Source organism: Lontra canadensis, unplaced genomic scaffold (genome assembly GCF_010015895.1).
Source record: "Lontra canadensis isolate GAN:19392208 unplaced genomic scaffold, GSC_riverotter_1.0 scaffold1, whole genome shotgun sequence".
Taxonomy (NCBI): Eukaryota; Metazoa; Chordata; class Mammalia; order Carnivora; family Mustelidae; genus Lontra; species Lontra canadensis.
Window position 1 is genome coordinate 85,098,114 of NW_022630995.1, and position 18,908 is coordinate 85,117,021.

The window sequence follows — 18,908 nt, forward strand, 5'->3', positions numbered from 1 at the left end:
AAACAGTCTAGTCAGATTCTCCCTGAATAAACGATGCTCCCATCTGAGCTGAACAACCTTCTGAACTCTTGCTCTGGGTCACACTTTCTCAAGCCAAGCCAACTCTCCGGACCTAAGACTCTAACCGAAACCTTCCATGAGGAAACAGAACGCACGCAGCAGCCCTCCCTAAGGGGCGGCTTCTCCGTGCACTTGGATGAAAACACCGACAGATAACGGATGTGGATCACGCTTCGAGAAGTTCCTAGGGGGCGATCCTTGCTGAGAAGTGACTGAAATAGGCTAAGGCACTAACCCTGAGATGTGCGGGTGAGTAGAGCTGATTCGACGGTGCAGGCAGTGACAGGGACGCCCCTGATGCCTCTCCGGACCCTCGGTTATGGGACTGCTTACTCCTGGCTTGCGGGCTTGCGCGGGCAGTAGCGGCAGTGGTCTCCTGGCCCGGGACTCTAAGTGTGGTTTTCAACTCCGGCCCCCAACTGAATCTGCATCAGTGAAACTTTCCTTGGCTCTTACAACTTCTAGGAAGTGGGACATGCCTCCTTTTTGAAGTCAAGTTCCTAATAATCCTATTCTCAGAGGGGAGGAGCCTCGGACAAATTCAAAGACTCTAATAGAGCCCTGCAGCATCCACAGCCAAGAGGACTTTCCAGCCCTCTCACACCAACTCATCATCTGTCCCCCCACAGGAGGTTTCATGGCATAGACACTCTTGACCTACTTAAAGAACTCTAAGCTCCCGCAGCAAAAATACATGCATAAATATGTACCAGATGCACAGATCAAGTTTAAGAAGAATAGATTATGGATACAGAACTGTCAACATGACCCTCACAATCACATTTTTTTCAGCCTCCCATGTGGCGTCCACCTGCGGTGCAGTCAATGGGTTTGGTTGAAACTCAGTAGGTTCCCACTTTCAAAACTGGCTTTATGCCTATGGGATTTTTATTTAGCTTTGCTTTCAGCAATGTGCCTGACCTTAAAACTAAAAGCTATCTTTTAAAATATATACTTCTCCTTTAAAAATATGTCTAAAAAGGAGAGTTATTTTAGTAGGAAGATTTGGGTTAGCCTCTTTTTTTTTTTTTTTTTACCATTTATAACATAATAAAAAATTACATTAGAACAACTACAGGAACCCAGTATCTTATTTTAAAAACTACTCTCCTTAATGAAAATGCTTCTTATAAAACATGTACTAAACTTTTCTGAATAGAGTCTCAAAACACTTTTTAATATAGATAAAAGAGAACAAAGGAGTAGAGCTACTGAGCTAAGCATTAAGAGCGTGGGTCGATTCCTCATTCATCTTGGACAAATGAATAAATTCTCCTTGTACAAATCAAGCTTCCTGCCTCTTCCCCATCCAGTAAGGCTGGGACGCAATTCTAACAACCTGCTCAGCTATTTATGAAAGGAACATAGATAAGAGAGATTCCGACCAGCTCTTCCAGGTTCGGTGCTTCTCGAAAACAAATTCTGATCTTGCTTTTACTCACATAAAGAGCTTTACAAAATAGAATCGGAGTTCTCTGAAGTTCTGAAAACCAGACCGTCTCTTGCTGCAATTGAGTAGAAATGGGATTATTCCGAAAGAAAGTCTAGCACGTGATAAGGACGTTGGACTCTTCAGCTGCAGAGCTAACATTTACAGAAAGGGTACATCAAGATAATGTGCTAAGCTCTTTTAACTACATTGCCGTTAGAGACTTAGAACCTGAATCTTCCGTTATTTAACCATGAATGAAAGAACAGAAACAAAATGGCCACTCTGAATGCATCAAAGAAATGGAAAGTTTCCTTTGTTAGTTAATAATCAGACACTAGAATCCCTCTATTCTGCCTATATAATCTAATATCCTTCCTCTTCCCTCTATTCCCAACTGGAGCAGCCTCAGTTCAGGCCCTCAATACCTCTTGTCTGGATAATTATAACAGCCTCATACTTGTTCTTCCTGCCATCACACTTGACCCCACCAATCCATCCTTCCTATAATGATCTTTATGTAGCATAAATGTAAAAATGTTTCTCCTGGAATGAAAATACTTTAGTGGCTCCCAGAACCTTGTGAATAAACTTCAAATACTTTGTCAGAGTATCTAAGGGACTTAATGAACCATGTGGTGACTGTTTCTCCAGCCTTGTCCCCCTGGAACTTCCTAGGCAGGCCACTCTTTGAGTCAAGACCCCTGTGCTGAGTTGGTTAGCAAGTACATGGAGCCAAAGGGCAAGCAGTAAAACACAGCCAAGGACAAAAGGTGTTAAGGGTCAGAGACATCCCCCCACCCCGCCCCACAACCAGCACTTCAAAACAAAGGATGGATGAGGTGGTCATGGGTACCTATGCATGGAAACTTGGAGATATCTGGGAGTGAAGAATTGAGGTTAAAAATAGAAAGCAGACTCAATTATGTGTATTGAACAAGTTCTGAAAACCTGTCGCACAGCATTGCCCTTCTAACTAACAAAACTGTATCATACACTTAAAATTTTGTGGAGAGGATAGACTTCACATTACATGTTCCTACCACAACAAAATATACTTAAAGTATAATAATAAAGAGCAGAAGGATAGTAAGTCTGAGAGACAGTGGCCACACTGGTTCCTTTAACTAAAGCACTGTCCTTCCTCTCTTCCCTTTATGTGGTTAACTTCAATACTCAACACATATATTAAGGCCTCTGATAAAAATGTCCCAGACTCTTAGCTGAGTTGGACCACCTGCATGTTCTCCCTTAATATTCTGCTTCTCTTTATTTCAATAATGCTATATGCACCATTTTGGATATATATATGTATATATGTGTGTATATATATATATATATATATATATATATGTATACAAGGGGATCTTTTATGAAGTTTCTGTTAAAGTCTTTTGGCCATTTTTAATGGAATTGTCTGATTATTATTTATTATATTATTTATGTGATGATTTCATAAATACTGATTATAAATCCTTTGTAAAAAAGATAGAGGGTCAGTCTGTCACTTGACTTTTCATATAATTAGGATTTTTCTTAATCAACAGTTTTTTTAAGATTACCTATTTGAGAGAGAGAGAATGAGAGTGGGCAGGCCAGAGGGAGAGGGTAAGAGCGTCTTTAAGCAGACTCCATGCTGAATGCAGTGCCTACTGTGGGGATTGATCTAAAGACCTTGTGATCATGACCTGAGCCAAAACCAAGAATCAGTTGCCTAATTGACTGCACCACCCAGGCGCCCTTTAACATAAGTTTTTAATTTTGGCAAAGTGTGTTGTTTAGTGTATTGTGGGATTCTACAGTTTGCACATGTATAGTTCCTGAAGATAACTCTATAGTATTTTCTTCTCTATAGGTTTTATAATTTTAATATTTACATCTAAGTCTATGATCTATATTGAATAAATATTAATGTTTGACTTAAGTTTAGGATCAAGGTTTTTTTAAAATACATTTTTAATGTTGTGATTTTCTTAAATCATTCTCCAATTGTTTGCTACCAAGAAATGTCATTGATTGTTTTAAAAAATATATGGCAAACTTGACAAATTCACTTCTTACTTCATGATTTTGCAGATTTCGTTGAATTTCCTGTGTAAATGACTTGTTACCTGCAAATAAACACAGTGGTACTTCCCTTCATATCAGTTTGCCATTTTTTTTCCTTTGCATTTTTGCAAGCTACGCTTCTAGAGCAATATTAAATTGAAGTGCTAACAATGATTTCTTTGCCCTATTCTCACTCTTGGAAGAGAGGCATTCCAAATATACATATGATGTTATTGAGATACTATTTATAGACTTTTTATAGATGTTCATTATCAAATTGAGGAAGTCCCCTTCTATTGGCTAGTTCTTAAAAGATTTTATCATAAATGGAGGTTGAATTTTGACAAACGCTTTTGCTGTATTTATTGAGCTGGTCATATTTTCTTCCTCCTTTATTTTGTCAAGTTAGTGAGTTGCATTGATTTTTTCTGAATGTTAAACCAACCTTCCATGACAGGGATAAACCCCAATTGATCATGATGCCTTGAACTTTTTATTTATTGCTGGATTTAATTTGCTAATATTTTACTGAGAATATTTTTATTTATGTTCAAGAGAGATCCTAACCTGTAACTTTGCTGTAGTCTTTTTCTGTTTGCTTTATCAGGCTAATATTGGGCTCATAAAATGAGTTGAAGAATCTTTCTTCCTTTTTTCTGAAAATTTTCATAAAATTGGTACTATTTTTTTCTTACATGTCCAATGGAATTTATCAATGAAGCCATCTTGGCCTTATTTTTATTGGCTAGAAAGTCTTAAATGAATATTTCGATTTCTACAATAAATATAGGGCTACTTGGCTTTTCCATTTCTCTTTCTAAAATCAAATTTACTTATAATTTTCAAGGAATTTGTCATTTCATTTTACTTTAAATTATTTCCAATATTCCTTTATTCTTCTTATGATATCTATGGATACCACAGTTATATACCCTCTTTTAATGCCTCTACTAGTAATTTATGTGTTCTTTCTTTCTTAATCAGTCTTACTAGGGGGTTGTGTTAGTTCCATCGCTGCTATAACAAATTGCCACAACTGCAATGGCTTAAAACAACAGACATTTATTCTCTAATTTCTGGAAGCCATAAATCTGAAATGAGTCCTACAAGCCTAAAATCAGTGTGTTGGTGGGGATGGCTGTTTCTGGAAGCTCCAGAAGGGGATCCATTCCTTGCCTCTTCCAGTTCTTGATGGGTGCTGCCATTCTTCTGTTTATGGTCACATCACTACAATTTCCCCCATCACTTTGTCTCTTCATCCCCTGAAGTTAAACGCTCTCTGCTTCTCTCTTACAAGGACACTTGTGATTACATTTAGGATTCATCCTGATAATCCAGGAGAATCTCCTCATCTCAAAATCCTTAATTTAACCACATCTGCCAAGTTTCTTTGCTATTCTGTTCTATATTTTACTGGTCTCTAGTCTTATCTTCCTTGTTTCCTTTCTTCTAAGTACTTTGGCTTTAATTTGATCTTTTTTTTAGCTTACAGTGGAAACATGGATAATTGATTTTAACCTTTTTTTCCTTTCTAATGTAAGCATAAGAACTATCAGTCTCCCTTTATACAATGTTTAGACTCTCTCCCCAAACATTTTGATATTTATTCATTAGCTAAGCACATTCTCTAATTTACCTTGTGACTTCTTCAACCCATGAGTTATTTAGCACTGCTTTGTTTTGTTTTTAAGTTCCAAGTATTCAGAAATTCTTCTGGTTATATTATTGTTATTGAATCTGGTTTAATTCTATTGTGGTCAGAGAACTGTCACACTGTAAAGAGTCTGAGAAGTTACCCCACTTGAAAGCTAACAAGTTAACCTGCCCCAAATTTATGGATGCTGGCAGAGCAAGACTCCTAGGTCAGAGGAAAAGAACTTCATTAGTCACAACAATAACAGTAGCCAGAATTCAGCATTTACAACAGTTCCCTAAAGTCCTTACTCTGCCAGTGATATTAAGTGGGCCAGGTGAGGCCTGCACATATGGCAGGTTGTGATAAAACCCCAAATTTAAGGAATTGGAATCTTTTCTAATCAGCAGGAAGCCTACCTAACCTTTGTCCTATATGTCATTAAGATTCCATTCATTTATTTTTCAGTACTTTTTCCTGTGTTCTTTAAAATTAATTGTTTCCAGTGATCAATATCAAAGCCATTGACCCAACCCTTTTTTCTGCTATCTTCAATCTGCTGTTAAGCCCAATCATTGAAAACTTCTTTTCAGTTATTATATTTCTCCACTTTCGAATTTACATTTGGTTCTCTTTAATAGCTTCCATTTTCCATTTGTTCCCTCATTATGAACATAATCTTTATTTTTTTATTTAAATTCTAGTTAATTAGCATACAGTGCCATATTGGTTTCAGGAGTAGAATTCAGTGGTTCATCACTTTCATACAACACCCAGTGCTCATCATAACAAGTGCCCTTCTTAATACTCATCACCCATCCAGCCCATCCCTCACCAACCTCCCCCCATCCACCCTCAGTTTGCTCTCTATTGTTAAGAGTCTCTTTTTTTTTTCAGTGTTCAATGATTCATTAGTTAAGTATAACACCTAGTGCTCATCACAGCACATGTCCTCCTCAATACCCATCACCCTGTTCCCCCCTTCCCCCACCCTACTCCACTCTGAAACCCTCAGATTGTTTCTTGGGCTCCATAATTTCCTTTAGATCCTTGAACATATATGGCTGCATCAAAGTCTTTGTCTACTAATTCCAACACTCATGTCAACTCAATCCATTTGTATTAGCTGCCTTTTCCCATGACTAAAGGTCATATTTTCCTATTTGTTCACATGTATAAAAAACAGTTATTGCAAATGATACATTGTGGATGATACAGTCAAGAGACACTGGATTCTATTATATTCTTCTAAAGAGTATTGATTTTTGTTCTAGCTTATAGTTAAATTACTGGTTGACCAACTTAAATTTGAGGAGGCTTCTTTTATGGAACTTCCATAAATGTGGCAACTTTGTTGGGACAAGTCTTTTTAAAGTTAGCCCTTTGTACTAAGGCAAATTTGTTAAAGAACTTAGTCTTTGCTGCTAAAGTGTGGCCCTTTATGGGTCTTAATCAAAAGCTGAAGGTACTTACCAATCCTTTCTAAGCAGGGTTCAAACCCCAACTCTCTCCTCTGGTGGGCATCTGTTGAAAAATCTGTTCATACCTTGCAGACTTTCAGCTGTTGCTTTCTACTAGCCTCCTTGAAGTCCATGCATATTAAGATCAAGGATCAGACAAGGATTTGATGAAACACTTTATACATAGATTTTAGCGCTCCCCCCTTTATAAGATTTCCCCCTAGATTTCTAGTCTCTTTTCTAGTCCCAAACTCTATCCTCCTTACACTTCAGACCAATAAGGCTACAACTTTCTGCTAAAGTACTAGTTGCCCAGACAATACTCTAATATGGGTGGTATACTTAGGAACAACAACAAAAAGACATAAAAATGTAGATCTCAATGTAGAGAATTGTCCCCTCTTTCAGTGGATAAATTCCCTTCATTCTCTGTTTGCTCTCCAGTGTTTGCAAATTATTAAGGGTTTTTTCTTCTATATTTTTTGCAGAATTTATGATTATCTAAAGGAAAGGAAATCTGATACAAGCTACTCTACCATCACTGGGTTGACACTCTTTTCCACTATTATTTAAAACAACAAATAATAAAGCTTCTGCATCATAAATAAATCAAAATAAAAGATGATCCAAGGAAGTGAAAGTTTTCCCATCTGCCCTCTATAAAACAGGGGAAGCAACCAACCCAATACAATCAACATTGCAGAAGATGAGATTGCTACTATAACTAAAGCTGTAATATTTATTTTATTAGAAATCTTCCTGAGAACAAGAAAAAAAGGAAGATAAAATCATTGACACTGGGGCTAGCTGAATCTCATTTGGAAATCCACAACATTATTTTAATCCTGTTTATGCTGGTGCTGTGACTCTTTTCTTAGAGGTATAACAAAGCCAGAATTCTATTCTGTGTGTGTGCCTGTGTGGGCATATTCTCATATGTAAGTGCAAGTGCAATACATAGTCAATTCTAGTGATGGGAGGAAGTCTAACCATCTTCCTTTTGGCTGACAATTGCAGGTGAAAAAAACTTTAAATACCATTGTGAACTATTTGGGAGCACTATTTGAAAACTAACACTGGAGGTAATGAAGCCAGGAGAAAGAAAAGGGAAAACAAAACAAAACAAAACAAAACAAAACAAAAACCCATCTTGGTAAATGGAAACATTTCCAATGCCAGAAGTATATCATGCTAAAGAGTAACCTACCAACTGACATTTTTGTTTCCATGAAGATCATATATGATTCCATAGTAAAATATGCTAATCTTTTAAACTCTTTGGACCTCCCTTCCATCACAATTGCTGCTTTCCCAGAAGGGTCAGTGATATCCATACACACAAGACATTTCTGGAGGCAGCAACATCTATCACAATGACAGTTGTCTAGAGCAGTACTTTTCAAAATATCACATGTATAAGAATGACCAAAGATCTTCCTAAGATGCAGATATTTGTTTGGTTAAATTTCAAATGGTGCTTCAGATTTTGTGTTTCTAACAAGCTCCCAGATGGTAATGCTTGTCCACAATTATGTAAAAAATATATACAATATAAAATTGTATTTGTAATATGATTACAACTATTTTTTTAATTTAGCATAGAAATAATAACTAAAATAACATTTAAGTTTCAACCAATGGTTTTCTTTGAATAACAGAACTATGGTTAATACATTTTTCTTCCTTCATGTCCCTCTTTTAATAAGGCCTTGTGACTTTTTTAACTGAAAACTTTGTGTATTATCAAGATTAATCATCCAGATTTTAGTCACAAGAAGATTTGATCAGCAGAGAATCTAACAACTCATTTGTCAATTAGCAAGAATTTTACAAATCTGTTCTTATGTTAAATTTATAGAGTTAAACATCAACTAGAACAATAGTTATTCTAGACAAAATTCTAATCAACAGTGGAAAATTTTAGGCAAAGTTAAAGTGGAAACCTGTCACCTTTAGAGTTCATGAAAGTCAAGGAAAAAAAAAGCTAAGACATACTCAAGGAATGGCCTAGACTTCAAAAAAAGCAGATGTTTAAAAGTTCTTTAAAAATTAAAACTTAAAAATATATGTGATTCTACATTACATTTTGAAATGTGAAGGCAGATCCAGAGGGCTAGGAACAGTCAGAATAAATCTGCTAACTGGAAGCAGAGTCCAGGCTATGATGAGATTAAACACTGAGCAGGTTGCAATATCTAACTCAATCTTAGAGACCGTCAAAGTAAAATTTTCAAAAAGCTGAAAACAGGATTCTCATATAGTTATAGAAAAAATAGGCATCAAGGGGGACCAGTAAGTGAGGGGACCAGTAAGAAGAAAAGCTGGATCAAAGAGCATCTAAAGAATTAAGTGTTCACAAACATTTTGTAAAAGAAATTTAGACCTGTCAGATGGCTAAAATCAGAATCACAAGAAACAGTGAGTATTGGCAAGGATGTGGAATTAAAGAAACACTTGCGCACTGTTGGTGGGAATGCAAACTGGTACAGCTGCTATAAAAAATAGTGTGGAGACTCCTCAAAAAATTAAAAATGGAATTACTGTATGACCCAGAGCTTCAATTACTGGATATTTACCCAAAGAATAACTAATTCAAACACTAATTTGAAAAGAAATATGTATCCCTATGTTTATTGCAACATTATTTACAGTAGTCAAATTATAGAAGTAGTTTAAATGTGCTCTGATAAATGAATGGATTAAGAAGGTGTGGGGTGTGTGTGTGTGTGCGTGTGTGTGTGTGTGTACACATATATATAATGGACTACTACCCAGCCATAAAAAAGAATGAAATCTTGCCACTTGCAACATGAATGGACCTAGAGGGTATAATGATAAGTGAAATAAGGAAGCTAGAGAGAGACAAATACCATATGATTTCATTCACTTGTGGAATTTAAGAAACAAAACAAATGAACAAAGAAAAAAAAAAAGACAAACCAGAAAACAGACTCTTAACTATAGAGAACAAACTGATGGTTACAGACAGGAGGTGGGTGAGAGGGATGGGTGAAAATAGGTGAAGGGGATTAAGAGGATACTTATCATGATAAGCACTGAGTAATGTACAGAATCGTTGAATCACTATATTATACACCTGAAAATAACATGACACTGTATGGGAGCTACACTGAAAAAGAAGGAAGAAAGGAAGAAAGGAGGGAGGGAAGGAGGGAGGGAGAGAGAAAGGAAGGTAGTAAGGTAGCAAGCCAAGGAGGAAGGATGGAGGGAGGGAAGCAAGAAAGAAGAAAAGAAAGAAAAAGAAAAAAAAAAGAAAACAACAAAGAAAAGAAAAGAAGAGAAGGGGGAAAAGGAAAGAAAAAGAAAAATGTAGAAGAAGATTGTTAGTTAGGTACAAAACTGGTTAATGTTCTAGAGGGCAAGAAAACCATAATCTTTGGGTTATCATTGCTATTACAAACACCTCCAGCTTTGACGGTTCAACTTTATGATTTTTTAACTTTACAATGGTATGAAAATTATATGCATTCAGTAGAAATCATACTTCAATTTTTGGATTTTGATCCTTTCCCAGGCTGGCCACAGAAACTCTGTGGTGATACTGGGCAGTGGCAGGGAGCCACAGCTCCCAGTCAGCCATGCCATCATTTGAGAGTGAACAAGTGATGCACTTACAACCTTTCTGTACCCATACAACAGTTCTGGTTTTTTTAATTGTAGTAGAGTATTCAATAAATTACGTGAGACTTTCAACACCTTATTATAGGCTTTGGTTAGATGATTCTAGCCAACTATAGGCTAATGTCAGTGGTCTGAGCACATTTAAAGGAAGATAGGCTAAGCTAGGATGTTTGGTAGGTAAGATATATTAAATGCATTTATTTACTCTATTGTCAACTTACAATGGCTTTATCTGGATGTGATCCTACCACAAATTGAGAAGGATCTATACACAGGAATATATAAGTTAATATGTAATTTCACAGTGCCCAAGCTTTAATCAAACAATAACAAAATTGACACAAGTGTATTGTCTTAGAAAATTAAATCATCGTTTGGTGAAAAACTAAACAATGCCATTGGTGGATGTTGTCCCTCTTTGCCTTATTTCTATGTTTTGTGTGATTGTCTTGGAGGGGGTAAGAAAAGTTTCCCAAAGAAGGGAATGTTTAAATTGTGATTAGAAGACAAATGGTAGTTTTCTATATAAAAGGGCATGCTGGAAGCATTCCAAGCTGAGGGAAATGCATGTTCAAAGTCACAAAAGGAAAAGAAAATGGACTCATAAGTAAGGACAAATATAAGGATGCAAAGACTTGCAAAATGGTGTTAGGAAGACTAATTAAAATCTGATGTCCTTGCCAGCTGTCTTGCCCCTCCAGTTCATTCTCCAGACTGCAACCAGAATGATCTTTCCAAAGAGCTCATTGCAAATCTGATGATTTCAGTCATCAGTTTACAAAACTCCAGTGTGTCCCCCGTGTTTATTGAAGAATACCCAGCTTCCATACACTAATTTCTAAGTCCTTTATTTGGGCCCTTTCAACCATCTCTTCTTCAACCATCTCCCTACGTGAACAGTGATACAGTCTTCTGAGTCATTTAATTTCCTGCCACTGTGTCTCATTCCTCACTTTTCTTCAGGAATATCTTTCTCACATGGTCTGCCTATATCAGAAATTCTCTGCCTTGGTTGCACATTAAAATCATTTGAAAACTGAAGAAATATTGATGTCCAGATTGCAACTCCAGACCAATTAAAATCAGAATTCCTGGGGATGGATTTCTATCACGGATTTTTGTAAAGTTGCCCAGATGATCTTAATGTGCAGCTATTCGTTCATGAATCAAAGGACAAAGCAGAAAAGGTACTGGGTTATAAGAAATGCTCATCTCTGAAAGCTCTTCTTAAACATTGTATCCTTCATGAAGTGCTCCCTCCAGGCTCCCACCCCTGCACAGTTACTCCATTTTCAATACTCCTAAAGCCCTTATAACACACCTCCTGGGAGTTTGTAATGATTTATATGTAAGTATACTTCAGTGACAAGGAATTAAAAACTCCATTATGTCAGGGACCACATGTATTTATTTTTTTGATTTCTATCAACTAGTACCATGTCTTACATGTGGAAAGAATTATGTTAATGAAGAATGAATGAATACATTAGTGATAAACAAAAGAAGGAGCCATAAGCCTGTTTTTTAACTTTTCATTGAAGAAAAAACATATAGGAGGAAAAGTTCATATATCCTATGTGAACAACTTGCAGCATTTTCACAAATTAAAAACAACCATATAAGTGCCTCCATCACAACATCTCTCCTATGCTCCCTTTCCAGTGCCTATTCATCCCCAAAGTACCACTATCCTGACTTCTAATACCACAGACTGGTTTTTACCTACTTTTCTACTTTATAAAAGGCACCATCATGCTAGGTTTGTTAAGTATGAATTCATGTTACATCATGTTAAGCATGAATTCATACTTAGATTTAATTAATTAAATTAAATTAATTCATGTTTTCATGTGAAAACATCCAGTGTGAGACTCATCTTTATTGCTGCATATCATGTAAACCATCCGTTATTACTGTTATGTAGTAACCCATTAGTTGAATAACAGTAAAAGTTATTTATCCATTCCTTTATTGATGGACAATATTGGTTATCTTCTAAACTTTGCCTGTATGAATAGAGCACAATGTTATTCTAGCATGTATCCTTGGTGATGGTAGGAATGCGTATTTTCTGGATATACTCTGAGGAGGAGAATTACCACATCAGGAGACATGCATATGCTCACCTTTAATAGATACTGTGAGCAGTTTGTACCAAATTTATTCTTCAATTTACAGAATATGAGAGATCCAATCCTGTCATCAACACTTGATATTTTCCATCATTTTCGTTTAGCCATGTTGGTGAGATCACTTATGGTTTTAGCATTTCTCTATACTTAATTCTCTATACTTAATACTTAATATTTTCATCCGTTTACTGCATGTTTACATATTCTCTTTTGTAAAGCTTTTGCTCACTCTCTTACTGGGTTGTTGTCTTTTTCTTGCTAATTTATGACATTTCCTTCTGTTTTATGAATATAAGTCATTTGTTACATCCACATACTACAAGCCCTTTTTCAGTCTCTAATCATGTTTTTGAATAAGCAGTTCTTACTTTTATTAAACTCTAGTGCAGCACGATTTTCTTCTGTGTTATGGTATTTAACACCTGTTCCAACTGTTTTATGTACTCCAAAGTCAGAAAGATATTCACCTATGTTTTTCTCTAAATGTGTTATTACTTTATCTCTTACATTTAGATCTACAGTCTATCTGGAATTGATTTTCATATATATGTATGTAGTATGCAATGCATTTTTTGTCACATGGATAGCCAATCAATGCAGTACCTTTTATGGAAAAGATCATCTTTTCTCCACTATTTTCCAGTGTTACATTTGTCATAGACCTATTTGGCCATATATGTATGTAGTTCTGTTTCCACTCCAATGATCAGTTTGTCTATTCTTATACCAATATCATACTCTCTCAATTACTTATTATATCCTTATAATAAATCTTCACATCAGATGATATAAATATTATAGCTTTATTCCATTTCAAGTTTACCCTAGCTATTCTTAGGATTCTGTCTTTTCATGTGAATTTTAGAATTAACTTAGAAACTTAACTTCCTAAAAAAAACTGACTGGTATTTTTTTTGATAGTACATTGACTTTATAGATTAATTTGGGAAGGATTAAAGTATTAATAGTATTGAATCTTCTAACCTGTGGACATGTCATTTATTTCGGTCTTCTTTGATTGTTTTCAATAATATTTTTAAGTTTTCAATGTAGAGATATTACATATCTTTTATCATATTTTTTCCTAACAATAAGTTTGACAATAATACAAAATGTTGTTTACTAGGAAAGCTCATTAGATACTCAGTGTTCAATGTATTAAAATTCCAGGCTCGCAGAACGAAAGCAGATGTTTGGAATAAACCACATTGTTTGCACAGTTTAGGCACAGTGAACATTTCTTATCAGGTCACTGGAACACTCCTGAAATCCAAATTCCCAGACAACAGCTAAAGGCCATCTTTGCAAGTAGGCCATTTTAGAGAAAAGCATTTTAGATCTTCTATGTTAACTCTTTTCTACACATACCTTTTAGAATTTTATTCTGTTTGGTTTTTGGCCGCTATATAGGAATACAGTTGATTTTTACATATTGATATTATATCCAACAACCTTGTTAAATTCACTTATAATAGTGTTAAGTGCAAATTCTCCCAGATTTTCTGCGGACAGATTCATGTAGCTACTGACTCTCTTCTTAATAGAAATATTGAATTCCTTCCCTTAGAATGGAAAATTAATATAGTGATTTCATCAAGCTATAATTTTCTATTAGTACATAAATACAGTGTGAAATAGAACACAAAAAAGAGCAAATCTTTCCTCTTCTAAACTTGCAAAAATGGAGAAGAAAGAGAGGTATAGACATTCACAAGTTTCAGAAAAACAAGGAGGTCTATTATAAATAGGGTATTAGTAAAAGAATATAGTATAATATAACAGCATAGTATAGTACAGTATAGTATATAACATATGTTATAACACAAATACACATACCCATTCAACATTCCCAGTCAAAGACATTTTGGGGGATATATGGTCTTTCTAATTTGGTTTGTAATTAGTAATAACAGTATCTCATCCCAAAACAGGTTTAGAAGCTCTGCTCTAGGCAAGAATGGAATGATGAACGATTTTTTCTACATTCTCTTATTAGTAACACTTTCTACAATCACTTTTTCTTTCTTTGTAGCTTTGTCTTTACAAAAACAGTTACTTAATACATATTAATTCAGTCTCCTTTGTGCAAGTGTCATAAATCTATGTAACTTAAGGAAATGTTATTATAAGGAAAATGATGTCTCATATGTGGTGTCTCACAAAACCTATAAATAAAATTGGGGCTTCAAGAGGCTCTCATAACTCTCTGGCCTTCTTCTCAATCTGTCTAATTTACTTTCTTCACTCACACTCTACAGAATCGTCTCTCTAGCTCTGTGATCACATAGCTAAAAAAATCTGGCCCCCAAAAACTTAGTTGGATTATTTTACAGCTTCAATTATTGGAGGGATATTCTTTCCTTGTCTGCTAAATCAGAAAAGATTACAAACAATATATATCTTTATCTAGCACAGAATTTATCTTATAGGTGGCTACTGTGATAATGATGATGATGATGGTGGCAGTGGTTAGAATAGGAACCTATGGCTCGTAATTATTCATGAATCTCAAAGGCCAAATTTAACTGCTTGCACCCTGATTACCAGGATAGGCCCAGGTCCCACCTCCTCATCATCCCTGCCATTGATGGGAATGGAAGACTTTTCACATGATGAAGGTGGGCCCCACTGGTTTAAGAGCTGAGCATGACTAGATTCTAGACATGGTAGATGTTCAGATCTACCTTGATAGGGGTATCCCTAGGTATCCCCTCACCGAAACCACTTGTTAAAGCCCTAACTTCCAGTGTGACTATATTTGAAATAGGACCTATAGGAGGTAGTTAAGGTTAAGGTCATAAGGGTGTGACCCAGATCTGATAGGATTAGTGGCTTTATAAGAAGAGAAAGAGAGAAATCTCTCTCTTCCTTGCTCTCCATGCACACATGCCAAGGGAAGTCCATATGAGGACATAGTGAGAAAGCAACTATTCCTGACCCAGGAGGAGAGCTCTCACCAAAAACCAAAGTGAATGGAAACTTGATCTTAAACTTCTGGCCTCTAGAACTATAAAGAAAATGAATTTTTGTTGTTCAAGCCACTTGGTTTCTGGTAGTGTGTCACGGCTGCCCAAAGTGACTAACACAGTAGATGTGTGTTTCAGGATTTCTTTTCCTTTAGTGCCCAAAGCTCTTGCATCATTGCTTCAAAGAATGAAGAGGTAGACAAGACGAAGAGTGGTGGGCAGCAAAGCAAGATTTATTGGGTGATAATACAAAACTCCTGAAGAGGGAGGGGACCCGAGAGGGTAGCCATGGAAGTTTTTAAGTCTAAGGGTTTCTATGAGAATGATGGCAGGCTGTTTTAATCTGACTAACCCTCCCTGCACCTCTCACCAGTCAGGTTTTTGTCCACACGCTCATCTACCTATCATGTGGGCAAGGGTAGAGGGCTCCTCCCAGGGTGGTGTAGAATAAAAGGATGGGTTCTTTCTCCCTTTAAGGGTCGTTTCCTCCTAGGATGGGGCCCCTTGCCCCTGTCTGCCTTTCTTCCGACTAACCTCCATCACATAGACAAAGATCAACAAACCTTCCTTGCAAATCTGTCCAACCCTACGGTCTAACACTGTTCCACTTCCTAGTCTGAGTCTCTTGATTTCATTTGTGACCCTGTAAGAGGGGTTTGCTGTGACTTAGCCTCCCTCAGGTTAGCCTACCCCACAAGCCCACAGACATATAACGAACCACTCTGAGAAATCCATTCTTTTCACAGACTTGTGTTAGTCATTACCAGATTATTTTGTCTCCCAAGTCCTCCCATTTGGGGAATCATTAAATCCCTGAGGCCTCTACTTTTATCCCCGTTACCATTCTAAGTCTCCAGGCCTACAACTGATCTGTCTACATCTGCTAGCCTGCAAGCTCCTGCTTCTTCAAGACCAACATAGTCTCTGCATGTAAATAGAACTCTTCACAAGAACCGTCATGAAGAGCAGATGGAGCACCAGCTCTTCCGCTGAGGGCAAAGGGATTGGGAGAGGAAGCAGGAGGTCAGTCTCCAGACAAGTCAACCATTGCAGGGCCTGGAAAATAGAAGAGGTCTGGTCTGCACTAGCTTATTGTAGTTTATCTTTTCCACTCATTCGGCCTACCTAAGACCCTTAAACTCCTCACTTTTCACATATCTGGAGGCTAATCCCATGTGAGAAACACTTAGAAAAACAAGTGTGACAGCTCTGCATGAGGCCCAGAAAGAAGGCTCTTTCTAAAAGGGGCCCTTTGGTTGTTTTCCCAGGTAAGATGTTTAAGATTTGATCCCTGTTGCCTGAATTCCTTTCTCACCACACCCAAGGTCATTTTAATGAAAATTCCAAAGTCCAAGCCAAGAGGATAGAATTGCTCTTAATCCTTCAGCAGTGCCGTCATTTGATCCCCAGACCCGCTGGGGTGATTATTGTGTGTCTGCCGAGTACAGCTAAGCAGACATAAGAAGGAAGTGGCCGCCACTGCAGGAGGCCAATGTCCAACCCTTATTTCTGTGTTGCTGTGCTGTTGTGACTTCCCTAGTCCCCACAGTCTCCGGCCCTCCCACCAGCCTTTCTATCATCTCAAGATAATGCTGACGGTCATCACTGTTCTTCACCTTTCAGAGAAGTTCACAAATTCATTGACATTTTTAAAATAGCATTCATTTTATTGAGAAAGGTGAATCAGAATGCCATTTATTTCCCAGTTTTCTCATACTCAGAGGAGGCTAAGTTTTGTGTGGAATGTGCAATTACACTTCTTGACGTCCTTATATCTGTGACTTAGCATTTCATTAGAATGTTGAAAAACCATGTTGTAAAAGGAAATGGAAAATGAAAGAAACAACTTGGGTGCCTTTTTTTTAAGTTTTTTCATTTGTTTTCATTTTCCCTCTGACTTCCTGAGTGATGGGGGAATGAAAGGGCTGACGACCGAATGTCTGGGATGTTGTGGGACCTCTCTGTCCCCTGAGCCAGATATGTGTACATTCTCCAGTGCTGCAAGGACTAATCATCAGTCTCAGTAGTTCCTAACTAATGACCAGACTGAGTGGCAGCCCCCAGCTTCCTGTCATGCTGAACTCTGGAAGCCACTGATTGTTAGCCTGGCCAACCTGCCGCCAGCCTCTAGCAAACCTGCCAAAGTCATCTGCTTTGGTATTTTCTTGCCTCTGTGATTAAAGGGGTAGATCCTTCCCTACAACAGGCTGAACAGAAGGGAGGCAGAGGAGCTCTGCTTCAGAGTGTAAAACAGACTCCTTTCTTTCCAGGCCCTAGAGGCAAGCATGTCTGAGGAGTCTCCTCACAGAAGAACTTTTCCTTCTATTAAAATACTCGAGTTTGAAAAGATCAGAAGTTTTAGGACAGTATTGCCCCCTGATTATCTAAGTGGAGATAAATTCGAAGATTGATCATTCTAAATGTCTTTAACATTCTAATTTTTTTCCCACCAAATACAGAAGTGCTTCAGGAAGATGAAAGTGAAGCTGATTATTGTTTTTCTTATAGGAATGATACCATATCAACTCATATTCCCTAATCTCTTTCTCCTTCCCTGCCACCCCTAGAACTTTCTCCCACAGGTACTGTTCAGCCATGATGGGAGGCGAGGGGAGTTCAGGCAGTAAGTGGCCATAATGGCCCTTCCAGCCTAGGAGTGTGCAGTGCCCCTACTATTCCTCACGACTCACTCTATCAATAGTCCTCTGGATCCTGACCTTCAAAAGGCATAATTAAACATAATTGGAGTTTACCTCAAGCTGCTATGGATACTGTGTTTAAACTTCTTTATTTACTAAGAAATATCCTTAACTTCCTTCAGGAAAAATGAGGATTTTTCTATTTCATTCTAATTCTTTCGGGGTGGGGGGAAGGCAAGAAAGAGTAAAACACTATCATCTAGAAGGCCTACCAAGAACACAAAAGATCACTATCCCAGAAGACACTCAATAAACTACACTGCCTGTCGCCTAGCCTCAGTCAGCACCTGCACACACTTGAGGAACAGTGATGTCTCTTCAATTATACCATTGCTACTGTTTTCAGACTTTTTCAGAAAAGCCAAAATAATCCCCTCCATATAATTGTTGACACCATAAATAACCTCCTAAATAAACCAAGAAAATGTTTTAACATTCCTTGACAGTTCTCAAATCCTACACTGTTATCTGGTCCCCTAAATACCCCGTGAGATATGATTTTGCTTTCCCCATTTTACCAAAGAGGGAACTGAGGCTCAAGAAGGTAAGGAAACTATGGAAATGGAGTAGAGGCCAGAACCTGGGTGGCCCATTCTGAATTCACAGTCACATTTAGTCCTACATCTGTGACTACTCACAGGCCATCTGGTCTTGGGTATATTGGACAATGATCTAGACTTAGATTCCTTTACTGCAAAAAGGGAGGAAAGGTGAAAGAAATAAAGGATGGTTGACCCAATCGATGTTTAGTTTCTTAGTTTCCACAGCTAAATAAATCTAATAACCTTCTGGGGATGCTTCACCGGTCATGGCCTCTTCTCAGGTTTCTCAAGAGTAA